This window comes from Magnolia sinica, chromosome 6, assembly GCF_029962835.1.
Source record: "Magnolia sinica isolate HGM2019 chromosome 6, MsV1, whole genome shotgun sequence".
Classification (NCBI taxonomy): domain Eukaryota; kingdom Viridiplantae; phylum Streptophyta; class Magnoliopsida; order Magnoliales; family Magnoliaceae; genus Magnolia; species Magnolia sinica.
In genome coordinates, this window is record NC_080578.1 from 60460381 (window position 1) to 60484694 (window position 24314).

A 24314-nucleotide genomic window follows, 5' to 3' on the forward strand; every position below is an offset into this window, starting at 1 on the left:
AATTGGGCATGAAGTGAAGAGGATGTTAAGTATATTACAGAAACAAATTATATTTACATCAGTCCCAATTAAAAGACATATTTCAGACCTGCAAAATATATGATTACAGGGCAGCAAGGTTGGCTGGCTCAGCAAGTTTACATCAGTCCCAATTAAAAGACATGTGTCTGGTGTTTGCAGATGGGTGCTCACAAGCATGCATTTGGCATGTGCTACAACAGTCCAGAACATTAGCATGTTGAGAGATTTCTTTTCTTCACTCCCATTGAACAGGGAATATTGGAAGTTGGAATAGCAAAACTAGAGATAACAAGCATTCATAGCTTTACCCAAGGCAAACCAATATCCTATTACTCCTTAGCTATAAACACTTTTAGCATAAAATGGCATTACACATAACAAAAAAAAAATGTAAAGAAAAAGAAACCTAACGATGCAAGGAAATTGTAGAGAGTTCTCGTGCTGCAGTGTAGTACTGCTGTGGTGTAATGAGAATGGTTGTAAGCATATTCATGTGGATCGAAATCACTAGTTTGACAATTTGAAGATTCGGAATTGTAACCTAACTACTAAACAGTCTATGATCTGATATAAAAGAAATGATCAAATGGGGATGGCAACTCACAATTATAACCAAAGCCCAGCCACAGTCTAAAAGAAAACATATTAGCCAAGCTGATGGCTTGCCAAATGTCCAAAAACATACCAGCCAAGCACATCCCAACATATCAAGATTCATTTACAAGAATCAAGTTTCAAGGCGTAAAGCCGAACCCAAATTTGCACTAATGAATTTGTGCATATCTTAGTACATCCTGCATTCCATTAATTACATATTTACCTGAAGATTAAAAGACTTAAACAAAATAAACAAAGACAGATTTTCAGTACCATTACATATGAGGGTTAGCTTTTTGCTGACCTGTACACGACTCCAGAGCAAAGGGACTACAACTTTAGCATGATTTCTGATATTAACATTTGTCCAAACTGGCTGATTAAGATGTGTGTCCATCTGTATTGACATGTTGTGATTGCTAACAGGAAGACTTTGAGGGACAGAATCAAAAAAGGTCCCCGCAGCACTAGAATTTTCATGACAACCAAAGCTGCTACCTCCTGCAAACAAGGTCAAGTAATCTAAATCTTGCAGAAATTCAACATAACAAATTCAGTAAACCACTGGTGGAAGGTACAAACAAGAAACAACATAAACTGTAAATTCTTCTTCTTTTTTTAAGATACATAACCTGTAAATTCTTTGGTGCTGCACAAGAATTTCAAGGAAAACAAAATTACGACACAAGTTATCAGTCTTATTTTCTTCTTGTTTTTTTTTGGGCGATGATTATGATTTAGGAGTGTTTAAAAAATTTTATGGTTAACATCAAAATTTTGTTGAAAAGAAAATTGACAGCTAGCCTCCCAAATCAAACCAAGAATTTAGCTTTCCATCCGAACAACCACCCACTTTTAGATTTATTTCAGAATTATTTGTGTCTAATGCTGGAATCTGCATTCTGCATCTAGAGAGAATAGTTTTTAATAAGAAACTCTAGAGAATTTGTCACCCCTTTTTTTCCATAAGTTATTACCAGTGACTCTCTTTTTTGTAAACATGGCAACATGTAAGAGATCCGAACCAATCATCAGGTACGACCAACCTTGAATGGGCCATATCTTGAAATTAAAGTGATGGGAGAATATCAAGTTATCAACCCCTGGCTTGGAGGATCTTTTAGGAAAACTGTGGATAGCCAAAGAACTAATATTGTGCTCCGTTTTCTTTCCCCAAAATTCTTCCAATCGAATAGGATTGTCCAATGGGCATGATATTTTAGATATGGCCCATCCACGGTATCTGATAATTGGTTTGGATCCTCTAAAGGTTTACCTTTTTTTTTTTTTTTTTTTGGATCCTCTACTGTATTTGAGACATTTCCCTGATGATTCATTTGGAACCTCTATATGTTACCATGTAGACATGTCTACAATGAGTTAAAAAATAGAGTCAATAATAACTTGAGTAGAGAAGTGACAAAACACTGATCTAGCTCATTCTTGATTAGCAAGACAAACGTCTCAAATTCAGTTGGATAAAATTACCAAGGTTTTTTATGCTGCTCTCTAAAGGCTCGGAAAAAAATGACCAAAATGACAAAAAATAAAAAATGAAATCAAAGTGTGCCCATGAATTATGCAAACTTCCATCATTAAATATAAAGATTATTTGACAGTAATCAGCAGTGGCTAGACATACAACTAATCATTAACCACGGGATTGAAGAAAGGGATTCTATCACAGTAGTTGGAACTGAGCAAGGTATGCTATTTTCAGGAAAGAAGGTGAGCCCATAACACATTTTCAATTATAAAGTCTTAAAAGAAAGAGCAAAGTAACATATTAGAAACATATTGAAAGCTTCGTGTTTGTTTTCCATCATCATAAACTCTCAGAGGCTGTTTACAGAGGGCCTGTAACACATATCTCAGCATGATTAGAACACTGACATCTTTGTAACTCTGGTCCATTCCAACTTGATTGCATTATGAAATCCACAAACCATTGTTGTGCAATTTAACTAAAGAGGAAGCAAACCGGAACAGGAAAGTTACTGACAACACGCCCATCATCTATACACATACACACATACGAGGCCCATATGTATTGAAAATGCGAGCAATACGCACCTGTAAATATCACAACATCAGATGAATTCCATGTAGATTTTTTTTAAAAGAAGGTTCTAGTAAAAGTATGTTTGAAGGTACGAATATGCAGGTTACAAATATTTATATGTATGAAAGAAAAAGATCTGAAATGAAATAAATAAATAAATAATGCATGGCTTTCAGGTTAAGAACACAAGCTCGTATCACCTTCTATATCTAAGAGTGCATCTCTCCAAATTTGCTCTTCAAGCTTATAGAATATCTAGAAAGACCAGGAAAAAATAGTAGGTCTTCACTTATTCAAACATGATTGAACAGAAGGAGTGGCAATCTTGTCCTGTCAGATAGAAAGAAAATTAGACCCCAAAGAGCCCTTCTTTACCACTTTAGGGAGTCATGGGGAGAGACCGTCTGTGATCCATGGATCTCAGATCGGGAAACTGTATCTGACGCTCCGTGGCTAGTCTGCACTCTTTGGACTTTTCAAACTTAGCGAACTGAAACATCTGAGTAGCTAAAGGAAGGGAAGTCAACATTTCTACTCAGAAAAAGGTTGTAAAAAACATTCAGTGATTTCGGCTTGTAATTTGCACTCATAGTTTGGAAGTAGGATATCAAGTCTTGTTAACTCACCGAGGATAGGGCCTTAGAAATGGGATTAGATGGGTGATTTCCCTCTCCTTCTTGGTCCCCGCATGTCCACATTGTATTTTTCATTGCCTTACCAATCAAACAAAAGGCATTGAAACAGATATAGCAACAGAAACCAAGGATTAAAAATGGATTTGGCATATCATACCATTCACCGAGAGATTTAGGGCATCCACCTATAAACCCAAAAAAAAAAAAGATTTTTGCTTGTATTTTTTTCTTTTTTCTTTCTTCTTTGCATCAGATATATCCAGATCTACAGATGAGGATATATATATATATATATATATATATATATATATATATATATATATATATATATATATATATATATGAAAATCTTTATATTATGGCTTGGACATTCAATGTTTGAGGGAGAGATACCAACAACGACGAGGGGTTGACTTAGGGGATGCTCGCTGGAAAGATTATGCTCGCCGAAAAGATGCGTCATAGGATTTGGGGAAGAAATCCCCCGGAGAGTGGCAGCGTGGTTGAGAGCGAGAGGGCGAGGGAGGGTGAGGGAGAGCGAGAGGGCGAGGGAGGGTGAGGGAGAGGGCGATGGTGGGCAGCGACCTTGGCGAAGGAGAGAGTTCTCCACTCACGGACGGTCCTGTCATGAGCTCGTGGGGCCCACCGTGATGTATGTGGTCTATCTAATCCATCCATTCATTTTAAATTCCAATAATGAGTCATCATCCAAAACATAAGGAAGATTGAAAGCCCAAGTGGACCACACCAAATATAAACTATAGAGACTTGATATCCATTGTTTCTTACGGTGAGGTCCACTTTAGCCTTCGATCTGCCTCATTTTTGGGTTCATGCACTAACATTAGCCCTAAAAATAGATGGACGGCTTAGATAAAACACATACATTTCGGTGGGGCCCATGCCTCTTAGGAGACGGTCCAACTCTAGGTGGGGATAAACCCCTAAATCTGTAGTAATATTACTACGGTTTATGTCCGTAGTATAATGCTCCTGTAGTCCATTGCGTGTACTCATTTTTTTTTGGTAGTGGTTGGAATATTACACTAGGAACTATGCCGTATGTCAAACTTAAGCTCAAGAGATTTTTCTGCATCAATTGACAATAATTCATATGCATGCTATATTGATGAACAAACAAGACAAAACTGCATAACAAGTTCTTTTTTATTTTTTTGATAACTCAAATTTTAAGGCTAAAAAGGAAAACAAGGGAAACAGCCAGGAATTTATTGGTCATAGGAAATTTAAAGCAGAGGACAAACATACACAGGGAGAAAGGCATAGATTAATCCAGCAATCAACTAATAGATAACTACAATTACACTAGAATAGAATTCTCAACTAGTAACTAGCAGAACCACTTTTTAGTAAATTATCCGCTTCATCATTCACTCTAATAATATGGTTAAAAGATGCATGAAGATTCCAAAAAAGGTCTGAAGTTTCCTCCACAAAAAAAATGGTTGAGAAAGAAAATACATGAACAATTCTCATTCAATTAAGAACAAAAACCAATTTCAATCAAGAACAAAAACCAAATTCAACCAAGAACAAAGCATAAATTACTTCAATAATAGTTCAGCATCTTAAGCAAGTTCTCATCTTTGATGATCTCAAGTAAAAAATTCTGATATGCGCAACAAAGAATGACTAATTTTTTTTAGCTAAAACGGCATGATCTAACTGATAGAAAAAGAGGAACAGAACATGCCCATGGGGGTTCCTCACTGGCTTCTGAACATTTTACACTCCATTGCTTATCATAGATTCTTCTACGTAACAAAGTAAAATGTTGGTCAATTTGTTGAATCATACAGAAAAAATATTGTTAAAAAACTGAACCACTCTACATTATTATGATCCGATTAGTAGTTTGGTCAGCCACGACTGAACATGATTTATGAATGACACTAAATATAATCAGCATTTACATGCATTTTGGTTCATATGTAAATACAGAAATATGGAAAGGAAAAGCACCCATGCATAGGATTTTAAGAAACTACCTGGAAACTGATTGTGCCGTGAGCTGTCTCATGAGGCCCACCCGTTCTTCTAAAGAAATTCTAGCTTTAGATGATTAGCTTGGACGTACAGCATAAAAAATTCCATCAAAGTCTCCTCCTCGGAACGCTTGATGGCCAATGTATTTGCAAACGACCTCTGAGAAAGGGACAACACAAACAGAAAACCATCTTGGGTCATCTGGAACCCTTGTACAGCTTGAACCCAAAAACCTGAGGCACGTAAATTTGGACCAGCTTCACTGGCTTTGCGGAAGGGTAGGCCATTAAGTATAGGAGAGGGAATATTGTGCCTATGTAAGCACCATCCATATCTGAACAAAATATCAAGAACAAACAGAAGTAGAGCAGATTGAAGATTTTGACACAGCTGATAATGTAACTAGACATTCAAGACCATTTTGAACTTCAAGTTTTCATTGCCCAGCTTGTAGTCTGTCCAACCTAGACATGGTTCTCAGTCTGCCAGATACCTAGAGATATCCTAAATCAGTTCATTAGCTTATTGAAACACAAAGTAACGCTAGAACGAACAAATCCGTGCACTAAGATGCATGCACGGAATCATGCCAGGTTGGTCAATTTACCATGTTCTGCATTAAAATCCATATCCTTAACCAGTTGATTAGGTTAGAGGTCATTTGGTACCAAGCAAAACGATACTTGAGTAAAAATGTAATTAGGAACTAGGATTCGTGCACCTAGAGAACAGGTGCACCAATACACCAGGCATTTTCTTCTTCCGATAGTATAATACCCAATTCGTTCAATACACTGCCACATTTGGGCAAAGTGTAATGGCCCAATAAAAAAACAGAAAAGTATAGATTATTATTATTTTTAAAATGAAAAATCTTGCCCTCTCTCAGTGATGTAGAGCAGGTCGCGGACAGTTTCATGTCCAAGATGGACCAGAGAAGGCCCGATTAGTGGCAGAAGTCATCGAGACCGTCAGAACCTTAAAACAGGCATATCTTGCAAACCGGAATGAGTTACTCAACATACCATATATGATTTTAGGGTAGGACGAACTACTTTAGCCAACTAACTAGGCATAGCCAGGTTTCCCACACTGAATTTTTGAGATTCCATCATATCGATGGCTGAATTCCATGCTTAGTTCCGTTTTTACTATAAATAGTAAGTTTTAGTTTGATTATAACTCTTCATCCATTTGGCTTTAGGAGTTGTGTCCAACATGAAAAGTGCTTAGAATAATTAGGATAATAATGTAGTCAAGCCACATAGGACACTATAAAAGTAAATTTACTATTTATAGTAAGTTACGAATTTTAGGGAGTTTTAGTTATAGTTTGTTTTTTATTTCTCTCTTATTGCTTGGTATCCCTATTTAAAGGGTTATAAACTCGTTTATTTTAATCGATCAATCAAATTATGAATTTCTTTAGAATTTTATTTCTATTTTCTAGCTTTTTCCTCATGGATTCAAGAAGTCTTTGTGAGGAGTCTAGAGAAGCGTCGTGGATTCGAAGTAGTTATCCTTGAGGAAGACGGTGTTCAAGGTGTCCTAGAGGAATATGGTGCTCAACCGTATTGCAGATGCCCTAATTCCACCCCAAGCCCAAGGCGATGCTTAACCCTTGTGGTCGTTGTACGAAACAACCCCGATTTCCCTATAGCACCCACCGATAATGGTGAATCGCAGGCCACTACCATGAACATGAGGAAGCCATTGTACATGCCAAAGGTAGAGATAAATTTATAGCAACACTGAAATTGCGGTGAGGACCGCTTTAGTTGAAGTGGAAACATCTCAAGGTGTCCTAGAGGGGGGGTGAATAGGACTTTATAAAATTTTATGCCTTATTTTAAATCCTATTACCTTAATCTTGATTTAATAAGCAACTATCAAGATATCATCAATTTAACTCTAATGACTTCCAAACCAAATAGAGGATCCAATCATAAGACTATTCAATATTAAGCATGATACAACAATTAGTCTAAGATGGATCAGAAAAGTGAATGTGTGTGAGATGTGATTCAAATCAAACCATTCATATTATTAAGATTACATATAAAAGATAAACATAATGGAACTTCAAGCAAGAATCAACCCCAAACACAGTCGTTTATACTGATTCGGCTATGTGCCTACTCTACTCCCGGCGGACGCACTCATCCCATGAGTATACTGAATTTCCTTAATAGAGGTTTCAAATCAGGTTCACCTCAAACCGTTACAACCTACACAAGATTGACTCTAGGACCTACACAAGGTACCTAAGACGTGCCTACACAAGATACAAGTCTATACCCTACACAAGAGCAAAGGTCAACACAAAGCACCTAAGTTTTATGCCCTACACAAGAGCAAAGGATCCACATAAGGAACCTAGATTTTATACCCTACACGAGCAAAGGATCCACACAAGCAACCTAGGTTTTATGCCCTACACAAGAGCAAAGGATCCACACAAGGAACCTAGGTTTTAGGCCACACAAGCTAAGGACCTACACAAAGGATATAAGTTTATGCCCCACACAAGAGCAAGCGTCAACACAAAGCACCCAAACGTACTCTCCCGTCGGACCTCCTATGAGGACTTATAAGGGGTGAGATGTACCTGTGACCTAATCCTACACAAGGAATGATCAACAGGGTCTCTAGACTCTAATGACTTATAGATAAGTAGATGAGCCCCATTAAGTACGTTGATGAAGATCTCCTCATTGATGATGAAGATTCTTCAGCTTCCTTGATCTGCAACACTTAATGATGTTCCAATACAGGCGACAGGTTGGGTCAAGGTTATGTTGGAATCCCACTCTAATAAATATTTTTCTATTTTAGAGGAGTGATTCCAAGCATTCAAGCATTCAAGGTATCCCAGCTCAATGATTTACAATTAAGATAGTAGTTGGATGATCCTTGAATGGGGAAGTTCATTCCTCAATCCACTCTATTTAATATCAATGATGAGGGTGGATTGAAGGATGAACTTCCATAAGAAAATGAGCTTGGGGTAAGTGATATGCAATTACTCTCTCAAAGCTCTCTCTACTTTTTTCTATTTTGCAACCAAGAACAAGCTCTCCTTATAAAGGAAAAAAGCTCCAACGGTAATAAAATAGTTAGTTTTTTGACAGAGTTCGATGTCATCGAACATATACTTTCGATGACGTCGAATGTCAGTTCGATGATACGAACTCAACTGACAAACATAACTGGAACTTTTTGACAGACGCTCGATGATATCGAACCTGCTTCAATGGCATCGGGAATTGAACACCGATGAAATCGAACCAAGGTTCGATTCCTCGACAATAAATATAAAGGAGCTTGCTGGACATGAATAGCCTGACTTCGATGTCCTCGAGCCTACTTCGATGTCATCGAATTTCAAATGACAATGTCATCGACACCTAATTTGATACATCGATCTTTTCAGAAGATTTTCCTTGTCAGTTTGCTGGACAGTCTTTGTCTAAATTCGATGAAATCAAAGCTCCCTCGATGTCATCGGAGTTTGAATTTCGATGTCATCGAGGCTCGTTTCGAGTCATCGATGAAATTCTCGATTTACCTTCGAAGCTTGTTGGACATAGACTGGCCTATATTTGATAACATCGACCTTGCTCGATGTCATAGAAATTTGAATTCCGATGACATCAAAGCTCGGTCGATTCATCGAGAACATTATCCAAATATCATGTTGGTTGCTGGACATAAAAGACCTCAATTCAATGTCATCAAGTCTGTATCGAGGTCATCGAAAACAAGTGTTCGATGTCATCGATGTACACTCGATACATCGAAGAAAGCTGAAAACTTAGAGAATTTTCCTATTTGCAAAATCAGTTCTCATACTTATGTTCTTATGTTGTTCTAACCTTTTTAAGGATTTATGTACCTGGGTGTTTTGGGTCATGGCATGTGAGGCTAATTTACCTGTGACACGAGCTCAGAACACACATCCGGATGAGGCGATAGCTTGATCAATCTTCATATGGGGCTCACATGTCTTACCGAGTTAACTCTCACGCTAATTGACAAACCAGAGTAATTTCAATCTCTCCCTTTGTCAATTACATAACAAAACACCTAGAACACACCTAGAACAACATCCTAAATTAAGTGTATATGAACTTTACACAATTTTACAAAGATACTATGGAGTTCACACACACACAAACTTTATGAAGCTGCTCCTCGTATCGCTTGCATCACCATGCATATAATCCATGCACAAAATTGTTCTCGTGGTGGGATTTGTTCTCCCCCTTTTTGTCAGTCATTGGCAAAGATTAGAATATACCTATAATAGATTTAACTGAAGTTTGAACTTGAGGCATCGCAGGAGAAGTAAAGTAATCATATATCCAAAAATGCATAGGGAGATAGCAGAAGAGCACATTGGCATTTGAATAATTAAAGCACATTCGCAATTAAACACTTTCATCATGCATGCAATGAACAGTAGTTGTCGCGCCCCAAACCCAAAAATCGGATTCACAGGAATCCCGATCGCCGAATCCGGTGCCGACAGCCTCCGTAGTACCCCATTCTCGGCTCCTAGTGTCCATACGCCAGATTCCGATCCTGGGATCCTACAAGGAGAATTTTTTTTTATTTTTTTAAACTTGCAATAAGCATAACCACAAGATTACCCAATTCACAAAGGCAACATTATCATCACATATCCAAATATAATCAGTTGAGTACAATGCTGGAAGGAAATACATGAATAAAAACCAAGCCCCAGAAGACCGCCGCACGCTCCAAGCTCAACATTGCTGCAACCTAACATCACCTACACGCATCTATCGTGCATAAGCTTATAGAAAGCTTAGAGGGTGGTGTAAGTGTGTGCACAAGGTAAGTGCCAAGTATTCCATATCAGAGTAATCAAGTTAAGCGGAAGTACTGACAAGTCCATGGATCATACAATATCAGGGTATACAACACAAATCAACTATGTAAATTAGGAGTCAAAGTGAGCCAAATATTAGATGCCGAGGATACAATATCATAAGTCACACAATATCAAAAATACTGGTAATCCATGAATTATATAATGTCGAAATAAGCAGAAACACTGACAAGAGCATGAATTATCATAGTAAACAGAATATTGATAAGATCATAAATCATACGATAACAGAGTAAGTGAAAATACGGACAAGTCCATGAGTCAATCAATGTCAGAATATGTAATGTAGAACAACTATGCAAATGAGGAATCACAGATAGCCAAATATCAGATGCAGAGGATGCAATACAATATACATTCCTGATCAGTAACATAAATAGCGTCAGCCGCACCTAGACTATATAAATGCAGGGACACAATAACCCAAAATAACGTATGCAGCGAATGTCATGCAATATGCGGTGCGAATGGAATGACCATACTGGAGTGTGAAGTCGGGATGATAGTACGTAGTATCACGGGTTATGGGGTCCATCACAAGGGATTTCTATTCAAACCAGTCCCATACTTAAATTTGGATAGTCAGACTCAATGTGGTAAACTCCTGATCTCAGGTTAATCGCACGCCCCAACCAAAATCCTGGCCATTGCGAGGGCACACGTAACAAATAGTTGCGCACCACCAACCCGAATGGATAGTGAATGAATGAATGCATGAATGAGTATGCAACTCCTACTCACTAAATCCACATATCAGTATAGTTCCTCTTTGGGATCATCACCGGGGTCTATTACACTGAGCCAGCTTGCCGCCCCTATCCGAGCGCACAACTGGGTAAGTGGAAGAGACCTCACTATCCGCCTGCCAATATCTGGCCCGGCTCGTCGATAGCGGACCCATTCCTCAAGCTGGTCAAACTCAACCTAGATATTGCCCCCTCACTCAGGCGGGTAAGGTCACACCTCCTCCCAACCGACCACGACACAGTGGGAGACGCCGCCTACTGGTATACGGCCCTCATGCGCTCATATATATCTACTCAGTCTCGACGTTTGGGCATCTCCTAGCCACGGAGGTTTAAGAATTTTCACCCAGGGACATCTATGACGCCCGTATGCTAGAACTAAACATTTTCGGTGTCCCATTTGGCCATCCACGATACGCCTGTGGAGGCTACGACCCTCGTGTCGCTAGGGCATACAGTAATCATAATGCGAGATGCATGAGTCATACAATCTAGTCATGCATCAATCCTGTATATACTGCGTGCTCAAGTGAGATAACCACCGCCTATCAGGGAGTCTCATAACAACATGCTCAATGACATATACAATGATCAACCACATCTCATAACAAACATGTAGATGATGCGTATGGGTATGTATCATGATGCTATGGTGTCATATACTCATAATCTGTATCAATAACCGGCATCGACAATCGACCTTGACAATGTGGACATTTAACCGACATTGCCCCTAAGGAATGGCCCACATAGATCCTAACATATAGTGAACCCATGACCTCACACAAGGGACAAAATATACAACACCATGGGCCTCACTCAAGAGCTTAACACACATCAAGATGGGCCTTTCACATGGGCCTAATATACATCACAATGGTTCCATAGCCTAGCCCTCAAACACACCACAATGGGCTTCGTACAATCATAATGGGCCGCGTCACATGGGGGTAATACGCATCACATGAGCCACATATACATCACAATGGGCCATGCCCATAAGCCTTTATACATCATAGTGGGCCTCAACCCACGGGCAGAATATACATCACAATTGGAATCCACAATTGGCCACGATGATTGGCCTTGATTGATAATCGGCCAATTGACTACAACAATCATAATCGGTAGTCGATAATCAGAATCGGCAAATCAGTCACGTCAATCAGAATCGATCAATAATCAGCCTCGTTGATTGGTCGAACATGGCCTATGGGAAGGTCACAATATGGACATTCAACCATCATCGCCCATCAAGGTGGACATTTAACCAACATTGCTCCCAAGTAGTGGCCCATGTAGAGTCAAACATAAGGTGGGCCCAAATATCCAACAAGTGGCCTTAAATAGTCATCATAGGTGGGCCTTACACATGCAGCATGTGGGCCTACATATAACGGTGGGTCGATACATTGGTCCGCACCATTAGCCTAATATGCATATCACGGTGGGTCGCATCATTGGGCCGCATCAATGGGCGTCAATCCAACAAGTGGGCCGCATCAATGAGCCGCACTAATGGGGCTCATGCACATCAAGTGGGTTACATCAATGGGCTGCATAAATGCACAATAGGTAGACCCGGCACATGCAGCAGATGAGCCCCACCAGATGGTTAGTGTAGATATAGAATGCATACATCTAGTGGGTCACACATCCCACGGACGGTGCGAATAAAACATACATCGAGGCTGGCCCTATATGACCTGGACGGTTAGGGTGGAACATATGAGGTGGGCTCTGCTCACGGGTTCCAAATACATTACAATGGGCCTTACCAAATGGGCTTTGAATACATCTCAATAGGCCTCAACCCATGGGCCCTGATATATATCATAATGGGGTGCCTGCCCTGGATGGCGTGGATAAAAATACATCATGGTGCATCCCATCCAAATAGTTGGACAGTATGGATATAAAAACATATATATCATGTGGGATCCATGTGTACAACGGATGCATTAAGGTGGGCCTCACACAGATGGATTGCATGGAACGAAATACATATGTCACACGGGTTCCACATCCCACGACCAGAGATTGGGTGGTGAGGATAAATAAATACATCATGCTGGCCCACACTGCATATGGACGGTATGCTTATTCAACACATAATATCATATAGTGAGGAGGGCCCCACCGTCCGGTAGTTGTTGGACGATGTGAATAAGGAGTGCATGCATCAAGATGGGCACCTCGAATGGACCACAAAATACATCAAAGTGGGCCCAACAAATGGGTTACAAAATATAAAAAAAGTGGGCCTCATAACATGGGCCTCCTGTACATTAAGGTGGGCCCCACTGGACGGGCCACAATAAATCAAGATGGGCCCCCTCACATGGTCATACGTACATCAAATGGGCCACACCAAATAAAAGTGGTGATAATGATTTCCACCATTTAAGTTCCTAATGTCCACCATAACATATGTTTCCCATCCAACATGTTCATAAATTAACGTAATGATAGATGAAGTGGAACAAATATCAGCTTAATAGGAAACTCCCATGGCCCCTTAGAAATTTTGAACGGTGGAAGTCATTGTCCCCTACCTTGAATGGTGGGGTCCACTTAAACTTTAGATCTGACTTATTTATTTATTTATTTTTTGGTCTCAAGCCTGTTAAGACAAGCAAGCCAAATGGTTGGACGGTTTGGATGCAACACATGCATCAAGGGCGGGGTCCACATGAGCTATGGATCTGACTCATGATTTAGCTCACGCCATGAAATGAGCTTTCAAGATGGATGGACAGCTTGGATGCAACACATGCATTATAGTGGGTTCCATGAAGGCCCACAATCATGTACATATACTATAATATAATATAAAATATATATAAATATATATAATATATACAATATAATATAATATATATATATATATACACACACGCACACACATCAGCCCCACACGTGGGGTGGTCCCACCGTCCAGATGTGGACGGTGTAAGTAAAACACATACATCACTGGTGGGTTCCACGTGGGGCCCACCATAATGTTTAAATGTCGTCCAACCTGTTTATAGGGTCACACGATCATGGGACCCACTACAATATTTACTTGCATCCAATCTGTTGATAAAGTCACATGGGCCAGGGGCCCACTGCAATGTTTACTTGCCATACAACCTGTTAATAAGGTCACGTGGGCCAGAGGAGGGCCCACTAGACTGGGGCCCACTGCACTGTTTATTTGCCATCCAATTGTTCATAAAGTCATGTGGACCAGGCCGGTCACGTGGACCAATGGGGGTAGGGCCCACCATAATGTTTATGTACGTCCAGACCTGGTCCGGTTGCGTGGACCAGGTGCGTCCACTGGAATGTTTATATTGCCACCTGAACCGTTCATAGGGTCACGGTTAGGGGGCCCACAGTGATGTGGTCCACAGATCCAGCCCACCCATTATGTGTGTCTCACTGGACTGACAGTCTAGAGCCAAATTTCGGCAACATCCAAAACTCATGTAGGCCCCATCAAGTGATTTTATATGTTTTGACATGTCTTCACATGATTTTAAATGGTGTGGCCCACCTGAGTTCCGTATAAGGCTGATTTTTGGGGTGGACACATGGTATGATGGGACCCATCAAATGCATGGTGTTGATGGCCGAAACACATCAATTTGGGGCCCACGGCTGGGGTCGTGAGGCGTGCCTCATCCCCCTGTCCGCCAGCGCCATAAGCTGCGCCTGCGCGTGTTTCTGACAGCAGCAGCAGCGCTGCTACTCGTTGCATTTTTTTTTAATTTTATGTTTTTCTCCGGTTTTTGGTATATGGGGCCCACATCAGCAAGATCCACTCCAGCCATTAGTCCTTATGGCTCGATCCAAACCCATAGAGTCCAATATTGAGCTGTTTTTGATATACAGGAGCACCAGGGAGTAAATCGAAGGTAGGAACACTGTTTCCTATACTATGGCCCGCCAGGAAACCAGATCAACCTCATTTTTCGGTTCAATGCCTAAAATGATCTGAGGAAGAGGATGGATGGCCTGGATTATATAAAAACATCAAGGTGGGCCCTGCATGAGTGGCCCACCCAAAAAGAAAACTAAATATATATATATATATATATATATATATATATATATTTGTTAGCCGTCAGTACACAGCCATGTCAATACATGCACTCCATGTTAGACGCACCCCATTCCCATTCACTTCCAGTGTCCAGAGACATTGGACGACATGAATTAATAGGGACATCATGGTTGGTCCCACATGCACATGGCCCACCTGTCTGGACCACCAAATATTTATGTTTTTCTTCCATCCGGGCCCGCTAATGGGGTGGATGGCGTAGATTCAACACATTCATCCGATGAGTCCCACATGCAATATGATTCATGGTGGGCCACACATCACATAAGAAAAAAATGATAAGGAGAGAGAGAGAGAGAAGCACCCACCAATCGGCCTTCTTCTTGGACTTTCTTCCTCCATCAATGCATCCTAGAGATCCAAAGGGTGCGATTCAACGGTCGAGATTGATTTCAGAGGGTGGAGATGAGAGTTAGAAAGGTGGGCCACACTAGCTCCTCTCATGGAACCATGGACGTTGGGTGCTCCATGGGGTGTTGTTTGAAAATGGAGAGAGGAAATGAGAGGGAGAGAGGGGTGATGGGAGAGGAGTGATGGGTGAGAGGGATGTAAGGGTGTACTTGAGTAAGAGATAGAGTTGACTTTTAAAGGTCGCTTTGTACTTAGGGATGGGATAGATTAATGAGTGTACTTTGACAATTGAAGTGATTGATGTGATGAATTTTCTAGGGATTGCAACGTGCGGCGTTTTTCCTCGAACTGAATGCGGGCCAACATCTCTTAGCCTGGGTACCGGCTCGATGCGTAATACGCGGCATCAGAACCGCGACGATGGCGCGGTTACAATGATATAAGTCTCGGGTCGAGCTGACTCAGACCGACAAGATCTGGCTCAAGATCGCGCGTAGACGCTGTTCATAGATCGCGAGTCGCCGAAATTCGACCGGGAGGACTACAAAGGCATACGGAACAGTACGAGCTAGGATACGGATCTTACAATCCTCCCTACCAAATAAAAATTTCATCCTCGAAATTTAAAATACACTACAACCCATACAGATCTCACAAAGGGAAGGGAAACCCTATCACTATAAATATATTCAAAACACACCATACTAAAATAATCAAACACCTAAGAGATGGGGATAATACCCACGAATCTCAACCTCGCGCTTCCAAGGCACCTCATCAACAGAATGATGACCCCACTGATCTACGGATCTTGGATCAGAAACAATCGAAACGGGAATACTATGCAGCCTGATAATCTCAATGGTAGGGAACTATATCAAAAGTCTCTAAATTATTCAAACTCGGGGATCTAATCATTCTAAGTTCTCAACAATCATTCAGTGAAGGGTATCTATTAGTAGACATGTGATGTTATCTTCAGGTATTCCCAAGTTATGCTTTGATACCAACTTCTGTTACGCCTTAAACCCAAAAATCGGATTCACAAGAATCCCGATCATCGAATCCGGTGCCGACAGCCTCCATAGTATCCCATTCTCAGCTCCCAGCGTCCATACGCCAGATTCCGATCCCGGGATCCTACAAGGAGGATTTTTTTTACTATTTTTTTAACTCGCAATAAGCATAACTACAAGATTACACAATTCACAAAGGCAACATTATCATCACATATCCACTAATATAATCAGTTGAGTAAAATGCTGGAAGGAAATACATGAATAAAAACCAAGCCCCAGAAGACCGCCGCACGCTTCAAGCTCAACATTGCTGCAACCTAATATCACCTACACGCATCTATCGTGCATAAGCTTATATAAAGCTTAGAGGGTGGTGTAAGTGTGTGCACAAGGTAAGTGCCAAGTATTCCATATCAGAGTAATCAAGTTAAGCGGAAGTACTGACAAGTCCATGGATCATACAATATCAGGGTATACAACACAAATCAACTATGCAAATGAGGAGTCAAAGCGAGCCAAATATTAGATGATGAGGATACAATGTCATAAGTCACACAATATCGAAAGTACTGATAATCCATGAATTGTATAATGTCGAAATAAGCAGAAACACTGACAAGAGCATGAATTATCATAGTAAACAGAATATTGACAAGATCATAAATCATACGATAACAGAGTAAGCGAAAATACAGACAAGTCTATGAGTCAATCAATGTCAGAATATGTAATGTAGAACAACTATGCAAATGAGGAATCACAGATAGCCAAATATCAGATGCAGAGGATGCAATACAATATACATTCCTGATGAGTAACACAAATAGTGTCAGCCGTACCTAAACTATATAAATGCAGGGACACAATAACCCAAAATGACGTCTGCCGTGAATGTCATGCAATATGCGGTGCGAATGGAATGACCATACTGGAGTGTGAAGTCGGGATGATAGTACGTAGTATCGCGGGCTATGGGGTCCATCACAAGGGACTTCTATCTAAACCAGTCCCATACCTAAATTTGGATAGTCAGACTCAATGTGGTAAACTCCTGATCTTAGGTTAGTTGCGCGCCCCAACCGAAATCCTGGCCATTGTGAGGGCACACATAACAAATAGTTGCGCACTACCAACCCGAATGAATAGTGAATGAATGAATGCATGAATGAGTATGCAACTCTTGCTCACTAAATCCACATATCAGTATAGTTCCTCTCTGGGATCATCACCGGGGTCTATTACACTACGTCAGCTTGCCGCCCTTATCTGAGCGCACAACTGGGTAAGTGGAAGAGACCTCACTATCCGCCTGCCAATATCAGGCCCAGGTTGTCGATAGCGGACCCATTCCTCAAGCTAGTCAAACTCAACCTAGATATTGCCCCCTCACTAAGGCAGGTAAGGTCACACTCCCTCCCAACCGACCACGACATAGTGGGAGACGCGGCCTACTGGTATACGGCCCTCATGCGCTCATATATATCTACTCAGTCTCGATGTTGGGGCATCTCCTAGCCATGGAGGTTTAGGGATTTTCACCCAGGGACATCTATGACGCCCGTATGCTAGAACTAAACATTTTCGGTGTCCCATTTGGCCATCCACGATACCCCTGTGGAGGCTACGACCCTCGTGTCGCTAGGGCGTACAGTAATCATAATGCGAGATGCATGAGTCATACAATCCAGTCATGCATCAATCCTGTATATACTGCGTGCTCAAGTGAGATAACCACCGCCTATCAGGGAGTCTCATAACAACATGCTCAATGACATATACAATGATCAACCACATCTCATAACAAACATGTAGATGATGCGTATGGGTATGTATCATGATGCTATGGTGTCACATACTCATAATTTGTATCGATAACCGGCATCGACAATTGACCTTGACAATGTGGACATTTAACCGACATTGCCCCTAAGGAATGGCCCACATAGATCCTAACATATAGTGAACCCATGACCTCACACAAGGGATAAAATATACAACACCATGGGCCTCACTCAAGAGCTTAGCACACATCACGATGGGCCTTTCACATGGGCCTAATATACATCACAATGGTTCCATAGCCTAGCCCTCAAACACACCACAATGGGCTTCGTACAATCATAATGGGCCGCGTCACATGGGGGTAATCGCATCACATGAGCCACATATACATCACAATGGGCCATGCCCATAAGCCTTTATACATCATAGTGGGCCTCAACCCACGGGCAGAATATACATCACAATTGGAATCCACAATTGGCCACGATGATTGGCCTTGATCGATAATTGGCCAATCGACCACAACAATCATAATCAGTAGTCGATAATCAGAATCGGCAAATCAGTCACGTCAATCAGAATCGATCAATAATCAACCTCATTGATTGGTCGAACATGGCCTATGGGAAGGTCACAATATGGACATTCAACCATCATCGCCCATCAAGGTGGACATTTAACCAACATTGCTCCCAAGTAGTGGCCCATGTAGAGTCAAACATAAGGTGGGCCCAAATATCCAATAGGTGGCCTTAAATAGTCATCATAGGTGGGCCTTACACATGCAGCATGTGGGCCTACATATCACAGTGGGTCGATACATTGGTCCGCACCATTAGCCTAATATGCATATCACGGTGGGTCGCATCATTGGGCCGCATCAATGGGCGTCAATCCAACAAGTGGGCTGCATCAATGAGCCGCACTAATGGGGCTCATGCACATCAAGTGAGTTACATCAATGGGCCGCACAAATGCACAATAGGTAGACCCGGCACATGCAGCAGATGAGCCCCACCAGATGGTTAGTGTAGATATAGAATGCATACATCTAGTGGGTCACACATCCCACAGACGGTGTGAATAAAACATACATCGAGGCTGGCCCTATATGACCTAGATGGTTAGGGCAGAACATATGAGGTGGGCTCTGCTCACGGGTTCCAAATACATTACAATGGGCCTTACCAAATGGGCTTTGAATACATCTCAATAGGCCTCAACCCATGGGCCTTGATATATATCATAATGGGGTGCCTGCCCTAGATGGCATGGATAAAAATACATCATGGTGCATCCCATCCAAATAGTTGGATAGTATGGATATAAAAACATATATATCATGTGGGATCCATGTGTACAACGGATGCATTAAGGTGGGCCTCACACAGATGGATTGCATGGAACGAAATACATATGTCACACGGGTTCCACATCCCACGACCAGAGATTGGGTGGTGAGGATAAATAAATACATCATGCTGGCCCACACTGCATATGGACGGTATGCTTATTCAACACATAATATCATATAGTGAGGAGGGCCCCACCATCCGGTAGTTGTTGGACGATGTGAATAAGGAGTGCATGCATCAAGATGGGCACCTCGAATGGACCACAAAATACATCAAAGTGGGCCCAACAAATGGGTTACAAAATATAAAAAAAGTGGGCCTCATAACATGGGCCTCCTGTACATTAAGGTGGGCCCCACTGGACGGGCCACAATAAATCAAGATGGGCCCCCTCACATGGTCATACGTACATCAAATGGGCCACACCAAATAAAAGTGGTGATAATGATTTCCACCATTTAAGTTCCTAATGTCCACCATAACATATGTTTCCCATCCAACATGTTCATAAATTAACGTAATGATAGATGAAGTGGAACAAATATCAGCTTAATAGGAAACTCCCATGGCCCCTTAGAAATTTTGAACGGTGGAAGTCATTGTCCCCTACCTTGAATGGTGGGGTCCACTTAAACTTTAAATTTGACTTATTTATTTATTTATTTTTTAGTCTCAAGCCTGTTAAGACAAGCATGCCAAATGGTTGGACGGTTTGGATGCAACACATGCATCAAGGGCGGGGTCCACATGAGCTATGGATCTGACTCATGATTTAGCTCACGCCATGAAATGAGCTTTCAAGATGGATGGACAGCTTGGATGCAACACATGCATTATAGTGGGTTCCATGAAGGCCCACAATCATGTACATATACTATAATATAATATAAAAAGTATATATAATATATATAATATATACAATATAATATAATACACACACACACACACACACACATCAGCTCCACACGTGGGGTGGTCCCACCGTCCAGATGTGGACGGTGTAAGTAAAACACATACATCACTGGTGGGTTCCACGTGGGGCCCACCATAATGTTTAAATGTCGTCCAACATGTTTATAGGGTCACACGATCATGGGACCCACTACAATATTTACTTGCATCCAATCTGTTGATAAAGTCACATGGGCCAGGGGCCCACTGCAATGTTTACTTGCCATACAACCTGTTAATAAGGTCATGTGGGCTAGAGGAGGGCCCACTGGACTGGGACCCACTGCACTGTTTATTTGGCATCCAACTGTTCATAAAGTCACATGGACCAAGCCGGTCACGTGGACCAGGGGGGTAGGGCCCACCATAATGTTTATTTACGTCCAGACCTGGTCCGGTCGCGTGGACCAGGTGTGTCCACTGGAATGTTTATTTGCCACTTGAACCATTCATAGGCAGTTAGGGGGCCCACAGTGATGTGGTCCACAGATCCAGCTCACCCATTATGTGTGTCTCACTGGACTAACGATCCAGACCAAATTTCGGCAACATCCAAAACTCATGTAGGCCCCACCAAGTGATTTTATATGTTTTGACATGTCTTTTCATGATTTTAAATGGTGTGGCCCACCTGAGTTCCGTATAAGGCTGATTTTTGGGGTGGACACGTGGTATGATGAGACCCATCAAATGCATGGTGTTGATGGCCGAAACGCATCAATGTGGGACCCACGGCTGGGGCCATGAGGCGTGCCTCCTCCGCCCATCCGCCAGCGTTGCAGGCAGCGCCTGCACGTGTTTCTGACAGCAGCACCAGCGCTGCTGCTTGTTGCATTTTTTTTTAATTTTATGTTTTTCTCCGGTTTTTGGTATATGGGGCCCGCATCAGCAAGATCCACTCCAGCCATTGGTCCCTGTGGCTCGATCCAAACCCATAGAGTCCAATATTGAGCTGTTTTTGATATACAGGAGCACCAGGGAGTAAATCGAAGGTAGGAACACTATTTCCTATACAGATCAACCTCATTTTTCGGTTCAATGCCTAAAATGATCTGAGGAAGAGGATGGATGGCCTGGATTATATAAAAACATCAAGGTGGGGCCTGCATGAGTGGCCCACCCAAAAAGAAAACTAAATATATATATTTTTGTTAGCCGTCAGTACACAGCCATGTCAATACACGCACTCCATGTTAAACGCACCCCATTCCCATTCACTTCCAGCGTCCAGAGACGCTGGACATCATGGATTAATAGGGACATCATGGTGGGTCCCACATGCACATGGCCCACCTGTTTGGACCACCAAATATTTATGTTTTTCTTCCATCTGGGCCCGCTAATGGGGTGGATGGCGTAGATTCAACACATTCATCCGATGAGTCCCACATGCAATATGATTCATGGTGGGCCACACATCACATAAGAAAAAAAATGAGAAGGAGAGAGAGAGAGAGAAGCACCCACCAATTGGCCTTCTTCTTGGACTTTCTTCCTCCATCAACGCATCCTAGAGATCCAAAGGGTGTGATTCAATGGTTGAGATTGATTTCGGAGGGTGGAGATGAGAGTTAGAAAGGTGGGCCACACTAGCTCCTCTCATGGAGCCATGGACGTTGGGTGCTCCATGGGGTGTTGTTTGAAAATGGAGAGAGGAAATGAGAGGGAGAGAGGGGTGATGGGAGAGGAGTGATGGGAGAGAGGGATGCAAGGGTGTACTTGGGTAAGGGATAGAGTTGACTTTTAAGGGTTGCTTTGTACTTAGGGATGGGATAGATTAATGAGTGTACTTTGACAATTGAAGTGATTGATGTGATGGATTTTCTAGGGATTGTAACGCGCGGCATTTTTCCTCGAATTGAACGCGGGCCAACATCTCCTAATCTAGGTACTGGCTCGACGCGTAATACGCGGCATCAGAACCGCGACGATGGCGCGGTTGCAATGATATAAGTCTCAGGTCGAGCTGACTCAAACCGACAAGATCTGGCTCAGGATCGCGTGCAGACGCCGTTCATAGATTGTGAGTCGCCGGAATTCGACCGGGAGGACTGCAAAGGCATACGGAACGGTACGGGCTAGGATACGGGTCTTACAGTAGTCAACCTATCATCATGATATATGTAGCATTTATCCCATAAATACTCAATATTAAGCACACAAAAGAAATCTTCATTCATCCATAAGAGCATTCAAAAGAACTACCCAAGCTTGGCATAAATAAACTTTAAAAGCATTCAAAAAGCTAACCGATCCATGGGCACATAAACGATATTCTCTATATCTGGAGACAAAATTTAGACAATCAAGCCAGAATATTCGTCCCAACCACAGGCTAGATAACCAAAACAATCATCAGTTGGCCCATTCAGTTTATATTAATAGCAAAAGGAAATTTTTAACCACATTGCCCATTCGTGGGCAATTTATACTGAGCACAAGTACAACAACTAACGTGCTCGAATTGCTCTGTCTCTCAGTAAGTCAATAACTTGCTGTTGAGAGTGCTGAAGTGCATCTATTTTGTCCTCGATCCTAGTCAGTCACTCTCGCAGTTGCGAAGATGTTCATCAATATTAGCTTAACCATTCAGCAGATGTCATTCGAGTTTGTGATGTCGGCGATTGGTGACTAACTTTAGGCTGTGAAGCAGTGTCTGATTAGAGCCCCATGGTGTTGGTGGATTTGGGTGCTGACTGGTTTCTGCGCCATGAGTTGGAGGAGGAGGACTATCTGATTAATAGGAGGGGGTTAGATATAACTATTGAAGTGCATCATCATCGAACCATACCTCTGGATGTATGGGATCTGACGTCGGTGGTAGGCCTACAAAATGTGCTAGCTTGCATATGAGAGATGGGAATGGAAGTGTATCAAGATGTTCCCCTTTGACTATACGAGTTAACTGCCCTCAAATAAGGGTCAGTGGGCACACTGGAACCTCTTGATATACATCATACAAGACATTAAGCACAAAAGAGGTGATATTACTTCCCTTTATGTCACATGGATACACATTTGTACCAAAGATACTGTGGAGAATCTTGGAGGTGGTCCCAAGATAGTTGACATGCAGAATATTTTCCTCATTTCTAGGAACAGAGGTACCTTGGCACAATGTTCATGTTATTTCCCCCCACACTCCTAACCCATTCAGATTTCACTCAATGACAAGGATTCATGTCACTTCAATGTTTAGGAGATGACCAAGTATCACTGGAGTAATGAGTTTTGTTTGATGCTTGAACTCTAGGTGGATACATGGTGGATTATCACAAACAATGTGGCAGCTATTAAAGAATTGAAGAATCAACTCATATTGGTAGGGACCACCAAGATTTAGTATATTCTACCACCCTATTGTCTCTAACACGAGATCCACTCCGTGGATCAATAGCACTGTTGAGGACAATACGCTCTGTTATCGTGATTTGCTCCCAATCCGGATGAGTGGGAGGAGAACTATCAACTGCCTGTTTGTTACTCCTATATTTATTTATTTTTCAAGATTAAGTGCAAGGAAGATCCTTACCTTTACCTTTCACCATCTTTCCTTCCGTAGTTGAGAAGTATCTTCAAGGCAGAGGAAAGGAAGAAGAGTAAAATCCGGAGAAACAAACTCTGAAAATTTTCATCCTCTCGTTCTCCTTTTATAACAGAGATCGTCGATGACATCGAAACTGACTCGATGACATCGAATTCAGGCTCATAATGATATCGAAGATTATGTCAATGACTGTTGGAAAGGACCAGCGGTTATTT

At 41.7% G+C, this 24314-nt stretch overlaps 1 long non-coding RNA gene across 1 annotated transcript in view; it reads right to left on the minus strand.

Annotated features, from left to right (window-relative positions):
• Positions 1–5206: 5206 nt before the first annotated feature.
• Positions 5207–24314, minus strand: part of LOC131248787 (uncharacterized) — a 30056-nt gene continuing 10948 nt past the window's right edge. Inside the window, exon 2 of the long non-coding RNA XR_009172456.1 lies at positions 5207–5815. This is a non-coding gene — a long non-coding RNA (uncharacterized LOC131248787). The remainder of the gene's footprint in view (positions 5816–24314) is intronic.